This window comes from Lactuca saligna, chromosome 6 (genome assembly GCF_052625555.1).
Source record: "Lactuca saligna cultivar CGN05327 chromosome 6, ASM5262555v1, whole genome shotgun sequence".
In the NCBI taxonomy this organism is placed as follows: Eukaryota; Viridiplantae; Streptophyta; class Magnoliopsida; order Asterales; family Asteraceae; genus Lactuca; species Lactuca saligna.
Window position 1 is genome coordinate 142,128,548 of NC_136422.1, and position 19,613 is coordinate 142,148,160.

At 40.9% G+C, this 19,613-nt stretch overlaps 1 non-coding gene across 1 annotated transcript; it reads right to left on the bottom strand.

Annotated features, from left to right (window-relative positions):
• Positions 1 to 18,974: 18,974 nt before the first annotated feature.
• LOC145003614 (small nucleolar RNA R71) lies at positions 18,975 to 19,078 on the bottom strand. Its single transcript, XR_013662067.1, has one exon. It is a non-coding gene; the product is annotated as a small nucleolar RNA R71 (small nucleolar RNA).
• Between the last annotated feature and the right edge of the window lie 535 nt (positions 19,079 to 19,613).

Here is a 19,613-nt window from a genome sequence, read left to right on the forward strand (position 1 = left end):
TTGATCGGTAGAAGATGATGAACCCTTGGAACCTTTGGCGGTTTTCTTTCGTGCAATGGATTTCCTTGGTGTTGATGCAGTTTGAGTGGGTTTTTGTGGAGACATCGTTGTTGCAGGAGATGAATGCTTGAAGAACACGATGAACACATAGAGAAATTAAGGGTTTGAGAGTATTGGGTGCGTAAATAGAAAAAGGGAATGTTATTGGGTATTTATAGATAGGTGAAATGGGTCGGGTTGGTCAAAGTAATGATGAGGATCCGAATGTGAAACGGGTCGCATTTAATGAATTGTGCTTTTTGAAAGTTGAGTTGACCTTTCTGGAATAGAATTCCGGGATGCCATTATGAAGTATATTCTGAGATGACAATCAAATACAATGACAATGTGGTCTTAGAATAACAATCAATCAGGATGAACTATACAGCTTAAAACTCAAGTGATGTTCAGAAATAAATAGAAGTAAAATGATCCTATGTATTCTGAGAGAAAGTAGTTCCGAGATGAAAAGATTTTGAGATCAGAACTAGGTTTCATTCAAATATGTCTATCAAAGAGAACAAGTCTCTTAAAAGAACAAAGGATCTAGTATCATCATACCCATCTTGTTCAGAAAACCATTGAATTTGGTTTTGTCTAATGCCTTGGTAAATACATCAGCAATCTCATCGTCAAATGGAACAACAATGAGTTCAATGTTACCGTTAAGTACATGATCTTTTATGAAATGGTGCCTTATATCAATGTGCTTAGTCATTGAGTGCTGAATTTACTTGTGGGAAATCGCAATGGCACTTTGAGAATCATAATAAATAGGAATCCGTTGAAAGCGGTAACCATAAACCAAGGGTTGAGATTTCATCCACAGAAGCTGAGATGTACAGCTGGTAGCAACTATGTATTCGACTTCGGCTGTAGAGAGTTCAATGCAGTTCTGTTTCTTGGATGACCAACTGACCAAATGAATATAAATATTCTTGAAGAAGGAAGCTTTCATTGGTTGGATACCTGATTCCAAGACTCTTTGTGCCTTTAAGATATCGAAAGATTTGATTTACAGCCAAGAGAACTTGTTGAGAACTTGATATCCAAACGAATTGATGTGAGATAGATTAGGGATCGAATCATTCTGCAATATTTCTTTTCATCAACTGAAACAACTGAAGGTCGGCAAAGATCTTGTATCCGAAGCCCATTGGTACTTTACCTGAGGCGCAGGTGTCTATTGAGTATTTCTTGAGGAGTTCCGAAATGTACTTCTCTTGGTGAATGAAGATTTCTTTGTTAGTCTGTTTGACTTGAAGGCCAAGAAAGAAGCTTAACTCCCAATTCATGTTCATTGGGGATCGATTGATGATCAGTTTAGCGAAGTCAGCAACCATAGATGAATCCATAGATCCAAAAATGATGTCGTCCACATAAATTTGTACCAGCATGAGATGTTTTCCATTTGATCTTCAAAATAGAGTAGGATATAGAATTCCTCTTTGGAAACTGGAGTGCTTGAGAAAATTTGTGAGGGTCTCGTACCATGCGCGAGGAGCCCATTTGAGTCCGTAGACAGCCATCCGAAGTTTGTAACAGTAATTGGGAAAAGGAGAGATTCACAAAATCGGGGGGCTGTTGAAGGTATACTTCAGTGTCAACTTCACCATTTAGGAAAGCACTTTTGACGTCTATTTGGTAAACTTTGAAGCCTTTGTGAGTAGCTAAGCAAGGAAGATTCTGATAGCTTCAAGTCTTGCAGCAGGAGCAAAGGTCACATCATAGTTGAGCCCTTCAATCTGAGTAAAACCTTTAGCCACCAGTCTTTCTTTATTTCGGATAATGACTCCTGCATCATCTAGCTTGTTGCTAAATACCCATCTGGTACCAACAATGGGATGGTTTGGAGGAGGAGGTACGAGAGTCCATACTTCATTTCAATCAAATTCTGCAAGTTCTTCTTGCGTGGTTGTAATCCAGTCAGCATGCTCCAATGCTTCCTTGATGGATTTGGGTTCAACCATGGATATGAATGCTGAGAAATGACATTCATTTGGATACTTGCAGCAGAACGAGTCTGTACACCGACATTGATATTTCCAATCACTTGGTTCGGAGGATGATCCTTGGTCCAGACATGCAATCTTGGAAGTTCTTGAGCAATTGTCGATCTTATATCAACAGTGGAATTGATTTCCTCCCGATGAATGGTTTGAATGTGAGGATGATGCTCCCCCTGAACTTCTGAACCGGAGAGGTTGACATCATCATCAGAAGGGAACTCAAAGAAATTTTCATTGTCATCGATGTTGATCGCATTTGAGTCATCAAAATCAGCAATTGCATCTTGGAAGCCGTCCACATTTGATTCAAGAGAGGGATGATTCTCCCCCTCAACCTGAGATAGTTGAAATGGTTTGGAATCAAATGGAGGGAGGCTCGGAATCGGACCGGATATGTTGTGCGAGACAGGAGCTTTCGAAGGAGAATTTGAATTTGGAGTATGCCTCTTTCGAGATTCCGAATCAAGGGCAGTTTTGGAAGGACCAAAGAGAGTTTCAAAATCTATTTCATAAATTACTTGAATGTTTGGACATTATGGAGGAGGAGCATCACATTCCGTGATATGGGTGGTGATGTGAGTGGGACCGGAACTCTAAACAAAGGTGTCATCAAAGGTAACAACAATACTTTCTTCAATAACTCAAGTACGTCGATTGAGGACTCAATAATCCTTCGATTTTGAGGAATAACTAAGGAAAATAGCTTCATCGACCTTGGGTTGGAACTTGGTAAGCTGCTCGCGATTATTTTTGATGAAGCATCTACATCCAAACATATGAGGAAATGATATTGTTGGCTTTCGTCCATTCATGGCTTCGTACGGAGTTTTGTTGAGGCATCAATTGATGATACTCCTATTCTGAGTGAAGCATGCAGTAGAAACAGCTTTAGCAAAAAAATATAGTGGAAGATGTGCAAAATTAAGCATTGATCTAGAAGCTTTAATAAAAGTTTTGTTCCTCCGTTGAACTACACCATTTTGTTCAGGAGTGTACGGAGCAGAAAAATTGTGGTCAATTCCTTTCTCGGTAAGAAAGTTCTCAATGGTGGAGTTAGTGAATTCCGAAACATTGTCACTTCGAATGCGTCTAACTGGGAGTTTGATGAGAACTTCTATTCCTTTGATAAATTTTATGAGTTCTAAGGCTGTTTCTGACTTTAGCCCGAGGAAGAAAACCCAACTGAATCTAATGAAATCATCCACAATCACAAGAATGTATTTATGATGTAAACTTTCCACTATTGATGGGCCACACTAATTAATGTGTAGAAGTTATAGAGGTTCGGTGATTGATTTCTCAATTATGATTGGATGACCTTTCTTCGACTTCTTACCACACTCACATGCATCACACAATTGGTCATTTTTGAATTTGAGGAGAGGTAAACTCACCATTTCCCCAGATACAAGATCCTTCATGTACCGAAGGCAGAGTTGCGGTTTGCCAATAATCATGTTGATGTGAAGTGGGTACATATTTTGGTTGTGAAGTGACTTCATTAAGCACTCTTTCCGATCATCGATCATTACATAGCTGTACTTTTTGCAGAATTCCACACGTCGATTTGAATCTGTGAGCTGAGCAACACTTATCAAATTATGTTTTAGATCAGCTACATAAGCCACATTTGTGATAGAGAAGTTTCCATTGGTGATAATTCCATAACCACAAATTTGAGAGTTGGATTTGTTGCCATATGTCACATGACCAGCATTTGGAGAAGGCTTTAAGTCTCGCAGAAAATCTTTCTGCCCCGTCATGTGCATGAAGCAAGCACTATCAATATACCATATTGTATCTTGCTCTGAAGCACAAAGTGCGTTCAAAATTAGTGAGTAATGGAGTTTTTAGGCTCCAAATTATATTTTGGGATGTGGGCACATGCTTTAGACTTTGATGGTGACTTTGGAACAACTTTCTGTTTATGGGTGATATTCTTTGAAATTTTTGGAAACAGATAGATGGTTAATGTGTTTTCATCTATCAGGTACTCATATTCCATGACTTGAGGATTCCGAAATGTCTTCTTTGGACCTTTGACTTTCGGAGTATCGGTAACATTTGTAACCTCCAGAATAGGTTTTTTATCAATTGGAGTTTTGACTTTCCACATAAGATTTTTCTTTGAAGATTTTGAAAAAGATGTTTTCCCTGCATTTGAGGATTTGCTTGAAGACACATTGGTTTTTGAAAGATTTGGTTTAAAAACTGTGCCATCAGATTTTGCAATAAAAACCGATGAAACAGTTCGAGGAAAGGTGTTTTGGACTGTGTTGACATTCACACGAGATTTAGGCCGATTAGAATTGTCTACTTTCTTGGGTTCTATACGACTAGGAGATTTAGAAAGTCTTTTGAGAATCTTAGTAGGAGCAAAAGAATTTTAACTATGAGGTAATGCATGAGAATTCTGAGATACACTTGGTTTGGAGTTTTCAATGAATTTGGAATTTAGTGTAGCCTTAACTTCTTTCTTATGTGCATTTCGAGCTTCTACTTTCAGATCTACAATATACTTCCTATTCAGCTTTGGTTTTCTCTTGGTAAAAGACATGGATTTTAAGGTTTTTCCTGCAGATGGATTACTAAACTCAGTAGTAATGGGAACCAACGTAGCTTTTGAGACAAATAAGGAATCCGATTCGCTTGAATCAGAGGAGACACAACTTGATTTTTCAGCTTTATCATCTAAGGATGCCCATACAAACTCATATGTATCAGTTTCGGTTGTCAGGGAAGGAATTTGTTCAACTACACAGTTGTTTGTGTGATTATACTTAAGAACATAATCTACGCATTTGGGAAGACTGTAACAAATTTCATTGTCCGATTCAGGTCCAGGTTTGTCAGAGGCAGAAGTGGCGTGGAATCAGGACACTTAACAACAATTGGTTTGAACTCAGGAATTAAGGACTCAAAATGGTCTGTTGTCTCCGGAAGTAGTGACAAGGGAGAAACAGGGGTGTCTGAATGTTTAATGTTCGGAACCTCTCTCATGAATTTCAAAATTTTCAATTCCTTCAGGGGACTAGAAATTGGTTTCGGAAATTCGCTTCCGAGACTAGGTCCTTTAGGCCATGAATGATGAAAACTATGAGTCATCTGAATATCTGCTTCAAGCATGTCTGAGGAATTAATTAATGCATTTATCTTAGCATTAAGATGTTTGTTATCATAGATCAAAACATTTCGTTCAAAATAGGTGATTTCACATTTATCTTTCAAAATGATACATTCATTGTTTGACATTACAAGTTCTAAGGGCTTGATTTTCAACTTTTTATCCTCAACACCTAACCTAAGATGATTTAACTCGATTACATTCTTCTCACTGGCTTTTATGGCTGACTCATAGGCTTTGAAAATGATGTTCATGTCTGATTGGATCTGAGTTAGATATGGTTCACAAATAGATAAATCAAAATTATTTTCAGTAATCATAATTTTTACCTGTTGAAAGATGTTTCTCCCTGGTGAATCGTTTGTAGCCATGTAGCAGTAGTTGGGTTCAACATATTCATCTTGAATTTGAGATCTTGATGACCAGTAGCCTTCATCACATTCTATTTCATGATGAGCCATGAGTCACATGTTTCTTCCAACTGTTGACTCATCATCATCCCCAGATGACCAGTAGCCTTCCACATCTCTCGAAACCGTTGTTACAAATGCTTTTTCACTTTCAGCCATCTCTTGAGCTTTTTGGACGTAGTAGGCAGAATCCTTGATTTTTGGTTTCTATTGAGCATCAACAAGACAATCTTTGGCAAATTGGTTTGCATGTGCACACTTGTGACACATAATTTTTGGTATGTCCGATTTGGAACTCTAGGAGGGTTCTAGAGCAGATTTTGGATTAGAGAGGTTTGGTTTGCATGCGGGAGGATTCTCCGAAGATGATTTATGTTCCGAGGCTGAGTGTGGTTGAGGATTGTTATGGTGTGGAGCTTGGAATCTATTTTGGTATGGTTTGAAGGAAGGGTTGAAAGGACGTTTGTAATTCATTGAGAGAAGAGCAAACTCCTATTGAAAATGGAGTTAAAGTCCATGGATTTGGAATCATCTGTAGGATAGATTTTTGTGGGTGAAATGGGTATGGTTTGAGCGGGTGGAACAATGGATTTGAAAGGATCTGGAGTAGACAGGTTCAGAATGGTTGATTCGAAGGAACTGACTAAGGCAAGGGGACCTCCAGAGAGTTCCCTTATGGTTTGAGCAAGATTAGATTCATTCCGTTGAATTTCATCAAAGAGTTGATAGAGTTTCAAAATTTTCAAGGAACCATTGCTTTGTGGACATAATTTCACATTTCCCCATCCTTTTCCCACACTATTTATGAATCTGAGATTGTAATCCAATGGAGTTCTGACAATCCCATGAGCAGTCACGTTGTTGACTATGATTCGGTAATGGTTGGAGGCTGAGACCACTGATTCTCCAGGAATGGTTGCGAAGGTGTCAAAGTCATTAACGACTAAGGTAAGCCTCTTATCTTTCATATTTTCCGAACCTTCAATTAGGTCCTGAAGTGTGTCCCAAATCTCTTTGGCTGATTTGCATAGGTTGATGTGCTTAAAGAGTGAAGGAGAAGCACCAAACACCATTTCTGAGAAAGCAACTTGATCAACATGCAACTTCTCAATATTATATGTAGTTAGAGGAGCTGGATGAATTTCATCTTGACCCATAAGTTGAGCAACATCATCTCTTACAGTGGTTCTTATAGGAACATGAGGATCTTCTTTGACGAATCTCCTCATGTAACGATCAAAAATTTCAACAAAATTTAACTTTTCAAAAACAACCCATTTTAATCACGTTATTACAAAAAGGTTTTCAATACATTTATTATCAGAGTATTCCTAGTTCGATATCATAAAACATAAATACGAGGAGCGATACGATCACACCTTTGCCTTGCCATGGTCTCCAGCAGAACCTGAAAAATATTAAACCACAGCTGTAAGCCCAAAAGCTTAGTGAGATACCCCCAAAATACCAACCACATATACCACACACATAACATGCTATATCATATCGAATCACAGAACAGCCATGCATATCGGGTCTACTGTCTGACTGATCCACCGCACCGGCCAACAGTCCACCTGGTCCACCGTCCGTGTCTAGCCATATACATCAAGTCTGCAGGGTGGTTGGTCCGCCCGCACGGGGCCTTCAATCCACCTGGTCCATTCTCTGATTCTACATTATGACTGGTCCGCCCGCACCGAGCCTTCAGTCGGCTTGGTCCACTCTCTGAGCCTCAGCACGTCTGATCTGCCCTTGTGGGGCCTACAGCTTATCCGGACCGCTCGTTGGGCCTTCGGAATAACCGGTCTGCCCTGGGTATGTTGGCCTACAGCACAAAGCAGGTCCCACCTCAACCCAACCCCAGTCAAACAACTATGTGCACATAAACATAAAATCATATAACAATTCATATTCAATCAAACCGATCTAGTAGATCACGTAACACAACATACTCTAAGCAGGATACCGACCTAACCGGTCACTAGCATAGCATCATCCTATATACCAGGATACCGACCTTAATCAAGTCTCTAACAAATACCATGCTAACTACCAGGATGCAAACATAGCAAAACAACAACATAACAACAATACCCAGATTACAATCCGATAAAGGGCCGACCTTGGTGCCTTAGACCCTGTTGATATAATGAGGATAACTCACCTCGCAACTGCTGACTAGAAAGATAAGATCGAGATGCTCCGACCACTGACACGATCTCCACCACTGGCTAGCACCAACACTGAACTCAAAACAAAAGCCAACAATTACCAAAATGCCCTTACAAGTCAACTCTTGGTCAAAGTCAACCTTTTAGCTGACCCTACTCGCCGAGTCAGCTCGTTGACTTGTTGAGTCCCCCAACACTGAAAAGGACCCCCTTCCAACTCACTGAGTCATCCCTTGACTCACCGATTCTTAGCTTAACCAGGAAAGGCTAAGAACTCAAGAACAGACTCGTCGAGTCCAAGGCTATCTTCAACCAACTCGCCGAGTTGTTCTTCAAACTCGTCGAGTTCCTACCCGCCTTCAAGCAACTCGCCGACTACACCCTTGTGACTCGCTGAGTACCACTTGCTCTTAACCCATACAGAAGTCTTTCAGGCCATGCAATTGATCCAAAACATAGATCTACCCTTCTACAACCCATCCATCATGTAAAGTGGCAAAATTTACGTGAATCCAAAGAGATCTAGGCATTTTACAATCTAGGGCTAGGGTTTGGGACAAGATAGCTTCACCAAACACTCAAGAACAAGGACTTTAATGCACTCTAGACCTTCTCCATTCCAGATCTGAGGTAGCAACCTCAGATCTAACCTTCAAACTCTATATACCACAAGCCAAACTTTCCATACAACCCAAAAATGATGAATCTACATGAATAGCAGCCCAAAAACGAGATAATACCTCAAAGAGAAGCCCCCAACAGCAAGGAATCCGAATCTAAGCAAAGCCCCTTGATCCAAGCCTCCTAACTCTCCAAGATCTTCCTCCAACTTTCTTCTCCAAGGCTCAAATGCACTCAAATCCTTCACAATCACGTTTCTAGGGTTTTCTGGACTACAAGGGAAGGTAAGGAGGCTGGGGAGAGGGTACAATGTCCTTTATATAGATCTCATCCCCCGAAATTAGGGTTTTCTTCGCACAGCGCCTACTCGCCGAGTCCAGCTTTGGACTCGCCGAGTTGGCCACTTAACACGCGACCTGAGTCGCGACCCTACTCGTCAAGTCCAACCATGGACTCGCCGAGTTGCCCTTCAAATTTACACTTTGAATCCTGAACTTGCACTCCTGGACTCGGGATGTTACAATTATCCCCCACTTAAATTAGGCTTCATCCTCGAAGCCTATGGCAACACGACTTCAGAACTACACTTGCAATGCACCTACTGGCATTAACCAAACCAGATTCTTCAAAACACAACCATCGAAAGCCAAAACCCAACTTTCCTTTTTGCGGTGTCCTGACCACCGCTTCAAGCCGGCCACCGGCCTCATCCTTTGATAACCACACTTAACCGCTGAGTACCACTCCCTGATACTTCGCTCGCTCCATTTCACAACAATCATTTGACTCATGTGAGCTAGAGATAATGCTTGAACCACCAGTATCCCGATTTGAATTCAACTTTACCCACTCCATGTTGACAGGATGATACATCATTTAATCTCATAGCAACTCTCATGAGTTTCCCCTCCGCAATCTCATACCCCATGCTAAACGGGCTCTAGCACCCTCAGGTTGGGAAACCCGATACACTGACAATACCTCCAAACATCCCCCAGGGTGAATTACCATTACATACACAATTCCTTCACCGAAATCAAGTTGGGAATCCAAAACTCCATCGCTGCATCCCTTACGAGCCTCTTGAATTTACGGCCTCGAAATTTCCTTCCGACCTCGGCAGACATCCAAGCTGGATGTGATCCCATATCACCGCCGTACACACTGCACAATAACCATAATTGTAACACTTCAGTCATAACTTCGCACTACTAATTTCACTTCCGTGACTTACACTCTCTCACAGAGCTACATTCCTTTCCTTTTTCCTTACCAAGGAAATCCACTTGGCTACCTTGACACTACCACAAGTGCCACGGTGCTCACCCAACACTACACCATTTCCTTATGGCATAACCGCTATCCCATGCACCATACATAATCTGAATCCACTCGCGAAGGCTCTCAATTCCATGCACTACCTCCACTAATCGTGATCAATATCCGGGGCCAGACCTTTTAACGCTAACATATCGCGACATACTCAATCCATCTCCTCGCACCGATCTAACAACACATGCAGAGTCTTCAGCATGACTGGACCGCCTTACCAGGCCTTCAGCCAACTGGACCACTCTCATAACCTTCAGCAGACCTGGACCGCCCTCCAGGGCCTTCATTCTAGGTATACCATTCTCCGAGCCTTCGCCTAACTGGCACGCCAACTGGCCTTCAGTTTATCCGGACCGCTCAACTAGCACTTCAACAATCCGAGTTACTCCTTCGGGAAAACTCCTCCCATGAAAAATGTTCTAGCCCTCTAGGGGTTCCGAACTCTACCTCTATCCCATATACTCAGTCCTGGCCCGATCCTAGGCCTTCCACAATCAATCGCTCTTGGTCTGCATCCCGCTGCGCACGCCTGCCACTTACTCATACCATCCTACGCCTTTGGCTGGCCAAGACACTACTGAATCCCATGCAGCTAAACGACCTTTCATACTCATCGATTTTTCCCAGAGAATTCTCCAATTCTCCCCCACTTAGAGCATTGACTATCAACCACCGATCACCATTACCGACCTTCCTCAACAAACCTTCCTGACACAAACACTTACACACGAACTGATTCCCACTAACACGAGCAACCTTCACAAATCACACATCAACACTCATCATCCCGGACTTGAAAGAACTCGATCTTCATCTAACCACTCCTTAGACTGCAGATGCTACCCGATATCCAGAACAACACCCGATTCCCACGAACAACCCTCATGAATGATAACCAACAAAATCTCTAACACTAAGCCCATAACCATGCCATAACCCTCAAAATCAAAGAATACAATACCGAAAACCATGCAACGAGACTAGCAGATAAACAATACTCCACAATGATAATAAAAATAATAAGACATCAAGAAGAACATACCCGCAGCTGCATCCAGCACTGCCCTGATCTCCTTCGCTGTAAGCTGAAAAGCACGACCCTGAGCCCTTAGGGGCTCCGCTCCACCCTGACCTCCACCCGTGATCCTCAACATGGCCGGTGCTGGAGCCTGCATCGTTCCTGCAATAAGCTGTGGACAGTTAACCCTCAAGTGCCCAACCTGATGACAATGATAACAGATCCTTAAATTCCGACCCGGGACTGCCTGCCGACAATCCCTCGCGTACTGCCCCTCCTTTCCGCACTTGCGGCATGCACCACCGGACCGACAAACTCTGGTGTGACCCCTCCCACACTTCCTACAAGTGTGGTTGCTCTGATCACCCAATCTAGAATCGATGGTCTTAGACCGTTTCGGCGCCGGCTGCGACTGCACTGGAGCCTGCCTCTGCTCTCGCAACTGCAACTCAATCTCCAACTCACGCCGCCTGGCGGCCTCCTACAACTCTAACAAGGTCTCGCATCTCTGCGTAGACACGAACTGTCTAATATCCCTCTTGAGCATACTCATATATCGGGACATCTGAGCCTGCTCCGAAGCAAACTCGGGGCAAATATCGCCCTCTTAGTGAACATCCTGGTGATCTCCGTCACCGACTCCGAATCCTGCTTTAGCTCAAGGAACTCCTGAGCCAATCTCCCGCTCTCAACCCGCGGAACATAACGAGTGCTAAACATCTCTCGGAACTGGTCCCATTAAACTGCAGCCCTCTGTGCATCCGAGTATGACCCCGTGGTCAATCTCCACCAATCCTTCGCCCCAAGCCTCAACAGGTTCAGGGCACACCTCACCCTCTGATCAGCAGGGCATGAACACGTGAAGAAACACCCTTCCACGCCTGACAACCATCTCATGGCAACAATTGGGTCCTGAACTCCATCAAAAGTAGGGGGGCTTCGTATTATCAAAGTCCGGATACTGGAAACCTTTACCAGCTCCTCCCCCTACCGCTGCTACAGCCGCTGTAGCCGCCACGGCAGCCGTCTCTGCGAGAGCCGCATAACGCTCATCAAAATACTCCACCATGGCGGTCTTGATCGACCCAAACAGTTCCGACTGCTCGGCCCGGAACAACGCAGTAACCTCATCATGCAGGATCTCACGAACCCTGGCATCCAACTCGCCTGTGCTCATCTGACCAATAACCTCGGCGGTACTGACCCGCCCTGACCTCCCTTTCCTACTCCCGATCCCGACCCGGATCCGCTCCCAGCATGCCTCGTGACCACCATACTGAAAAACATCAAAAAATCTCAGATACTTCCCACTAACCCGGGGACCAACTCCCAACCCAACCCTACAGGTCATGGTTTCCCTAATACGTGTATGGGTCTTGTGGTTTCAGTAGTACGGGCCCATACTACCTTTTACACCTACCCATATTTGTATGAAGTACTACCACAACACCCTAGTGACAAATATACATAGCAAGTGCTCAATCCTCACTCCTAAAGGAACACTGAATATCTCATACAGAAGGAAACCCTAGGTCAGGATATCATCAGCTGAAAGTAAGAGAGCAGGATATAGAGAAGACTGCATTCAGAACCCTATATGGACACTACGAGTTTTTGGTTATGTCGTTTGGACTAACCAATGCTCCAAGAGCATTCATGGATTTAATGAATAGAGTTTTTAATTCGTTCCTTGATAAATCTGTGACAGTGTTCATAGATGACATTCTGATTTACTCGAAAAGCCAGGAGGAGCATGGCAAACACTTGCGAGAAGTGTTAGAAGTCTTGAAGAAGGAGAAGTTGTATGCTAAGTTCTCCGAATGTGATTTTTGGATTCGTGAAGTCCAATTCTTGGGTCACGTGGTCAACCAAGAAGGAATAATGGTTGATCGAACAAAGATTGAAGCTGTAATGAAGTGGGAACAACCGAAAGTCCCACAGACATCCGAAGCTTTTTAGGATTAGTCGGATATTACCGAAGGTTTATCCAAGGCTTTTCTTCGATTGCTACTCCATTGACAGCTTTGACCCACAAAGGAGCTACTTATGCTTGGAGTGAGAAGCATAAAGACGCATTCCAGAAGCTAAAGAAGAAGCTATGCGAGGCACCGATACTTTCTCTACCCGATGGAGTTGAAGACTTCGCTGTTTATAGCGATGCGTCTGGGGTTGGATTAGGTTGTGTTTTGACCCAAAGAGAAAAGGTGATAGCATATGTGTCTAGATAGTTGAAAGAGCATGAAAAGAACTACCCGACTCATGATTTGGAGTTGGCAGCGGTAGTTTTCGCTCTGAAGATATGGAGGCATTACCTCTATGGCACGAAGTGCAAACTTTTCACTGATCATAAGAGTCTCTAATATCTCTTCAATTAGAAAGAGTTAAATATGAGGCAACGACGCTGGCTAGAGTTACTCAAGGACTACGACTGTGAGATACTTTACCACCCTGGTAAAGCAAATGTTGTTGCTGATGCTCTCAGCCGAAAAGTTAATCTTGAAAGAAAAAGGCCAAGAGCATTGAGAATTAAAGTTTTCTCGACTATTTTGGAAAGTATAAAGAAAGCTCAAAGTGAAGCTTCTGAGAAGAATGACCGAAAGGAGGAACGTTTGGGCAAAATGTTGGTGTTCGGTGTAAACAGTCACGGACTGAAGGTGTTCTAAGATCGGATTTGGATACCTAAGACAGGAGGAATCAGAGATCTTCTGATGGAAGAAGCTCACAAAACCATGTACTCGATTCATCCCGGTAGCACTAAAACGTATAGGGACCTGAAACCCTACTACCGGTGGCCGATGATGAAGCTTGACATTGCGAAGTATGTGGCGGAGTGTGTGACTATGGGTAAGTGGGAAGACATTGCTATGGATTTTGTCACTAAACTGCCCAGAACAAAGAATGGTCACGACATGATATGGGTGGTCGTTGATCGATTCACTAAGAGTGCGCATTTCATAGCAGCCAAGGAGAAATGGTCTATGTAAACGCTTGCAAATTCTTACGTGAAATAAATTGTGAGGCTTCACGGTGTTCCGTTAACGATTGTATCGGATCGTGATAGCCGTTTCACCTCGAGGTTTTGGAAAATCCCACAAGAGGAAATGGGTACCAAGTTGTGTTTAAGTACAACTTACCATCCGCAGACTGATGGTCAGAGTGAAAGAACGATACAAACGCTTGAAGATATGCTGAGAGCATGTACCTTGGAATTCCTAGGTAATTTGGATGAACATTTATCATTGGTAGAATTTTCCTATAATAATATTTTTCACTCAAGCATTAAGATGACACCTTACCAAGCTTTGTATGGACAAAAGTGTCGTACGCCGTCTTGTTGGCTTGAGGCTGGGTAAAAGCAGTTTATGGGACCGAAGTTGGTTCATCAAACTGCTGAAAAGTTGAAAATAATTAGGGAAAGAATGTTAGCGGCTCAGGATCGTCAAAAGAGCTATGCTGATGAAAAGCGAAGACCGATGACTTTTGAAGTTGGGGATTCGGTTTTGCTTAAAGTCTCGCCGTGGAAGGGACTTATAAGATTTGGAAAAAGGGGAAAATTAAGTCCAAGGTTTATTGGACCGTTTAAAGTTCTTCAGAGGATTGGGATCCAAACTTACAAGCTCGAACTACCAGAAGAACTAAATAGAATTCATAACACTTTTCATGTGTGTTATTTACGGAAGTTACGGGGGAAGTTCCCGACATGATTCCACTTTCGGAGTTGAGAATCGATGAGAACAAAAGGTTGATTGAAGAACCAGAGGCAATTGTTGACCGAAAGACTAAGAAGTTGTGATGCAAGATGGTCAAGTTAGTGCTTGTCCGATGGAAACACACGAATGGGCCCAATCTCACCTGGGAGACGGAGAGTGACATGATGGGTCGCTATCCGCATTTGTTTGTTGATGTGTGATTCTGGGGACATAATCATTCTAAGGTGGAGAGAATTGTAATGCCTGTGTCTATGGGCCAGTCATTAATGATGATATAATAGTCTAGGTTAACCTTTGTAACCCGTTTTGAAATAATAGAAGTGTATTATTTGAGTATTATGTGTTTTGTGCTGAATTGCTTAATTATGTGGTTTGATTAATTAAGAATAAAAATAAGCATCAAAATTTAAGTGTAAAATAAACTTGATATCTTTGGATAATGTTGTAGTAGTTGAAACAAGGTTTCCGTAGATATAAAGAATGCCGAAATCCGAGTTATAACGAAGAAGTTATGACCTGTCGAAGTTTCGCGACAGAACCGGCAACGCTAAATGATGTAAAAAGTGAAATTTATGTTAGAGCGATATTTAGCCTTAGTGATCTAAACGATAATCGAAGATCTCGTTGTTAGTATCGAAACGACAAAAAGTTAGGCGAGAACGGACGTCAAACGAAGACGTTATGAATTTATAACGAAATTTTCTGTCCCGGCCTATTAAAAATAAATCAAAATTAGCCAATGGAGTCTAAACGAAAGTTGTAGAGCGTAGTCCCACCTTCGCGTGGATATAAAGAACGTCGAAAACGGAGTTCATATGAAGAAGATATGAATTTTCGAAGTTTATTAAATAATTAATAATTAAATTTAATTATTAAATCCGCCATTATCCGAAGAGGAGTCACCGGACTCATCCGAAGTATGCCCCGCGTACTCGTGTACGCCCCGCGTACCCGAGGTATGTCGACACTCGCACTCGAGTTCTTCGGATGACGCATGCGCTTATGTTTCGGAGCAGTACGCCCCGCGTACTCCGAGGCCTCAGCTTCTTATAAATAGGATGCGAGGGCAGCCGGCTCTTTTGCTATTTTTCTCTCCTCTCTCTCCCGTTTTGCATCGATTTGCATGCCAGAAGTACCCCGAAGCCCCGGTATTATTCCCGAGTCCCGAAGCAAGTCCCGAGATCCCGAGAAGTGCGGTTCCCGAGCCGAAGCTCTGCCCGCGAGAAGTTCGATTTTTGTAGAGATCTTCCATATCTGCTGAGGATTACTACTTCTACGAGCCGTAGTGCTGTCCGATCATCTTTTGATCAAGTGAGTGTATACTACCTTTCATAAACACGATAATAATACAAGTATGGGTTGAGTGTATTAATTATATTGTTGTTTATATGTGTGAGTGTGTAGTTACTTTCTTCTAACGCATAATTATGAAGTATTTTATACGAAATACGTGTTATGTGTATATTTTGTTGTTATGTGTGTGAATGTATATTCACTTTCTTCTATCTTATAGATCTGATTATTTCTCTATGAAATACGTGTTAGGTGGTTGTGCCTCATCTGTTACGTGGAAAATGTATTGATTGAGCATGCTATACAGGTTTTGAAACTATGTATAAAAATGTATGTTTTATCTACTAATATGTTGGGTAGAACATGGGTAGATAGTTGGTGTGTAATAAATAGATGAGATGCCTCGATGTTGTTTTGATCCAGTCATCTAGCGGAATTTAGATGACGACCACGGACTTTTCTAGACAATCTCGTGGAACGCTAGCAGGCTCATAACCTGTAGGTGTTAATGAACTTGGTTGTTCATTCGTTGTATTCCATCCCCCTCATGGTTGCCTTATTTGACTTATATTGCTGAGGAACCCCCGAAGCATGTGTTGTCACCCCGATGAAATATTCTTAGACTAGGTCCCATGTGTTAGTTATTTTACGGACATAAAGTGAGAATAACGGGAATGGGTAATTGGGTTATTGTTGGTTGATGAAAATTAATTTAATTATTTATTGTGGGTTGAAAACCCTATATGCTCACCAGCTCTCAAGCCTGACCCACTCAGTTTTATTTGTATTACAGGAAGTGGCGCAAGGGCGTAAGATGGATGAACCATCAAGTTGTTTTGTTTACAAGTCTGTATATGTAAATATTTGTTGAATGACTTGTAATGTTATCGTTTATCCTTATTGGTCTGTATCGGAACATGACACCCCGAGTTTTGATTATATAATGAAAATACATTTCTTTTATGAAATGCTTTGGTAAACATTGTTTTATCATGTTTTGTTTTTGGGAACAAATTCCGCAACTCTTTCAAATCAAAAGGATTTACTCTGAAATTATTTTAAAAGCATAAATGAAAATCGATCGTTTCTGGCCGAGATTTTGGGGATGTCACAATAACGAGGTGTTGGAATAAGGAGTGAATGAGCTAAAGAAAAATAAAAGACAAAGAAGGCTTGAAGACAGAAGACCACGACGTGGAAAATGGAGGATTCTCGACTGATGAGCTGACTTGGAGAATATAGGACATCTACAAAGACCAGAACATGGAGACGGTTAACCACGTCGTGGTGATCATATATATATATATATATATATATATATATATATATATATATATATATATATATCCGATGATTAGGTCAAATAAAGTGAGTTCTAGTTTATTTTATGAGGAGAATTGTGACTAAAACCTTTTAGAAACCTTGGAGAAGACCAGAAAATGTTTGGAGCTCAACAGCTGGAAGTGACATAAAAGAAGTTTACATAGATCTATTTGATTTGCTAAACATACTCATGTCTAGTCTTATTTGCATGGATTTTTGTATGTTTTTATGATATGATGTGAGGCTAGAAACCATATACTTCTGTTTGGTAAAGATGAACCTAATCAATATGTGTTCATATTAATTTATGAGTGATATATGATGATTTTACATGTGATTGATAATTAAAACCCTAGTATTTCTTAGTTATAGTTTTTATTGCTTAATAATTAGGCTTTATTTGATAGTTGATCATTTTAATTGCATGCAATTGTAACCTAATTGTTTATGATTATTAAATAATTATATCTAGGATTAATGACATCCTAGATAAAGTAATTAAAACTAGTAACTTTAATTATGTTAATGAGCATTGTTAATCTTAATTTATACTTGGTTGCTTATCTTGATCATAGGAAAGTAACTACTTTCATTCATTGTACAATTTGTGCTCATTATCGATTTGGTGTTTAACTTGTGCTTGATCATTGCATAGTAATTCATGAATTGGTATGTATAGATATTTTATCATAATATTTGTTTAAAAAATTGGTAATCAATATATTCCATCCACTAGAAATCAACCATAGGAGAAGGTGAAATCGGAAATAAACAGAAGTACTCTTTAATCTTGAAGTAAATTCTTTTTATGTGCTTATTAGTTGTTAATTTGGTAGTGATTTGAATCAAGTTCTTCTGATCTCCCCAAATCAGTAAACCCCCCCACCCCCAATTTAAGTTTTTTTTTTCTTGTTTAATTAGAAGTAGTTATATTAATTAATTAAATTATGTTCCCTGTGTTAGACACACGGCTTACCCAAACTATTTTATAATCCGACTAGGTACACTAACTACAGGCGCATAAATTAGTTAAGCTAGTTAAGTTATAAATTTAAAGCTAGTATGTACTTTTGTGCACATCGAGTTTTTGGTGTCCTTGCTAGGGAACGACTTACTTGATTTTTAGTTTAATTTCTTTTATTTATTCGATCCTTTTTGTGGGGTAAAAGCCACAGAAAGCTATTTTTTGCATTTATTTTTCTATCTAAGCAACAACGATGTTGTGGTCATCTTGACCAAGTCGCGATTATGTCTCGGTCAAAATTGATTTTATTTATTTTTGTTCATTTTACAAATGTTACTTTGTTTTGTTTAAGTGACTTATGATCATAGGATCTAAAACTCCAATAGTCCCACAACTTCAAGATCCATAATCGGGTTTTCATAAGAAGAAAGACAAGAAGGTCAACGAGTCAACTAGCAGTTTTCAATCGGATAAAGGTTTTGAAAGTTTTGACAGGACACCTAACTAGAAGGGCACTGGTTACGAGGCGGGAAAAAATATTGATACAGACGATGACATAAAAAGAGAGGTTGAGGAGATGGCTAACATTACGAGAATGATTATAGGAGATTACAAGGGGAGGATATGTAAGGTTAATGGACTTGGGCTTCTACCACCATAGATTACAGCTGAAAGAAGCTTTGAGCTCAAGGGGCACATTCTGTCAATGCTCAAGGACATACGTTTTTCTGGGAAAGAATATGAATACACTTCAAACACATCAATGAAAGAAGTTATGCAAACTACTTTAATATTCCAAATGCACCACGAGACTCACTGCTACTTAGGATGCTTTCGGTCACATTTACTGACAAAGCTAAAGTTTCGTTAAAATCACTCGTACCCAGATCTATTACTACTTGGGTGAATCTACGTGATGTATTCATTGAGAAATTCAGCCAGTCTTCAAAGATCTCAAAGCTAAAGAATAAGATTGCTAATTTTTAACAAGTCGAAGAATCCCTATATGAAGCATGGGAGAGATAAAAAAAATTTCTTAGGAGTTGTCCTCAACATGATCTTTTAGTGACATAACGAACATGGTTTGACATGCGGAATTAAAGATTGTACAATGAACATGGTGATTTCGGTGTTTAAGAGATGTATTGATTATGTATGGTGTTACAAAAAAGGATATAGATATACATCTACATATATAACACACACTTACACACTCACTTTTACACCTCTCAAGCACACCTCTACAATTAGACTAAACCAACCTTATATAGAGGTGTTTACACGTCTATCTCTTACTCTCACTAACTCATGAGTCAAAAGGCTAATGCACCACGTGCAAGTGGGTTTTACAAAAGTCAACACATTACAAAGTCAAACATGAATAACTTTGCATCCCAAAAAATCCCACGAATGCCATGAGGCTAAGTGCATCGACCACCACATTGGCCTTCCCCGGGTGGTAGAGGATCTCACAGTCGTAATCCTTCACCACATCTAACCAACATCGTTGGCTCATGTTCAGATTTGGCTGGTCCATCATGTACCTCAAGCTCTTGTGATCTGTGTAAATGGTACAACGGACCCCATAGAAGTAAT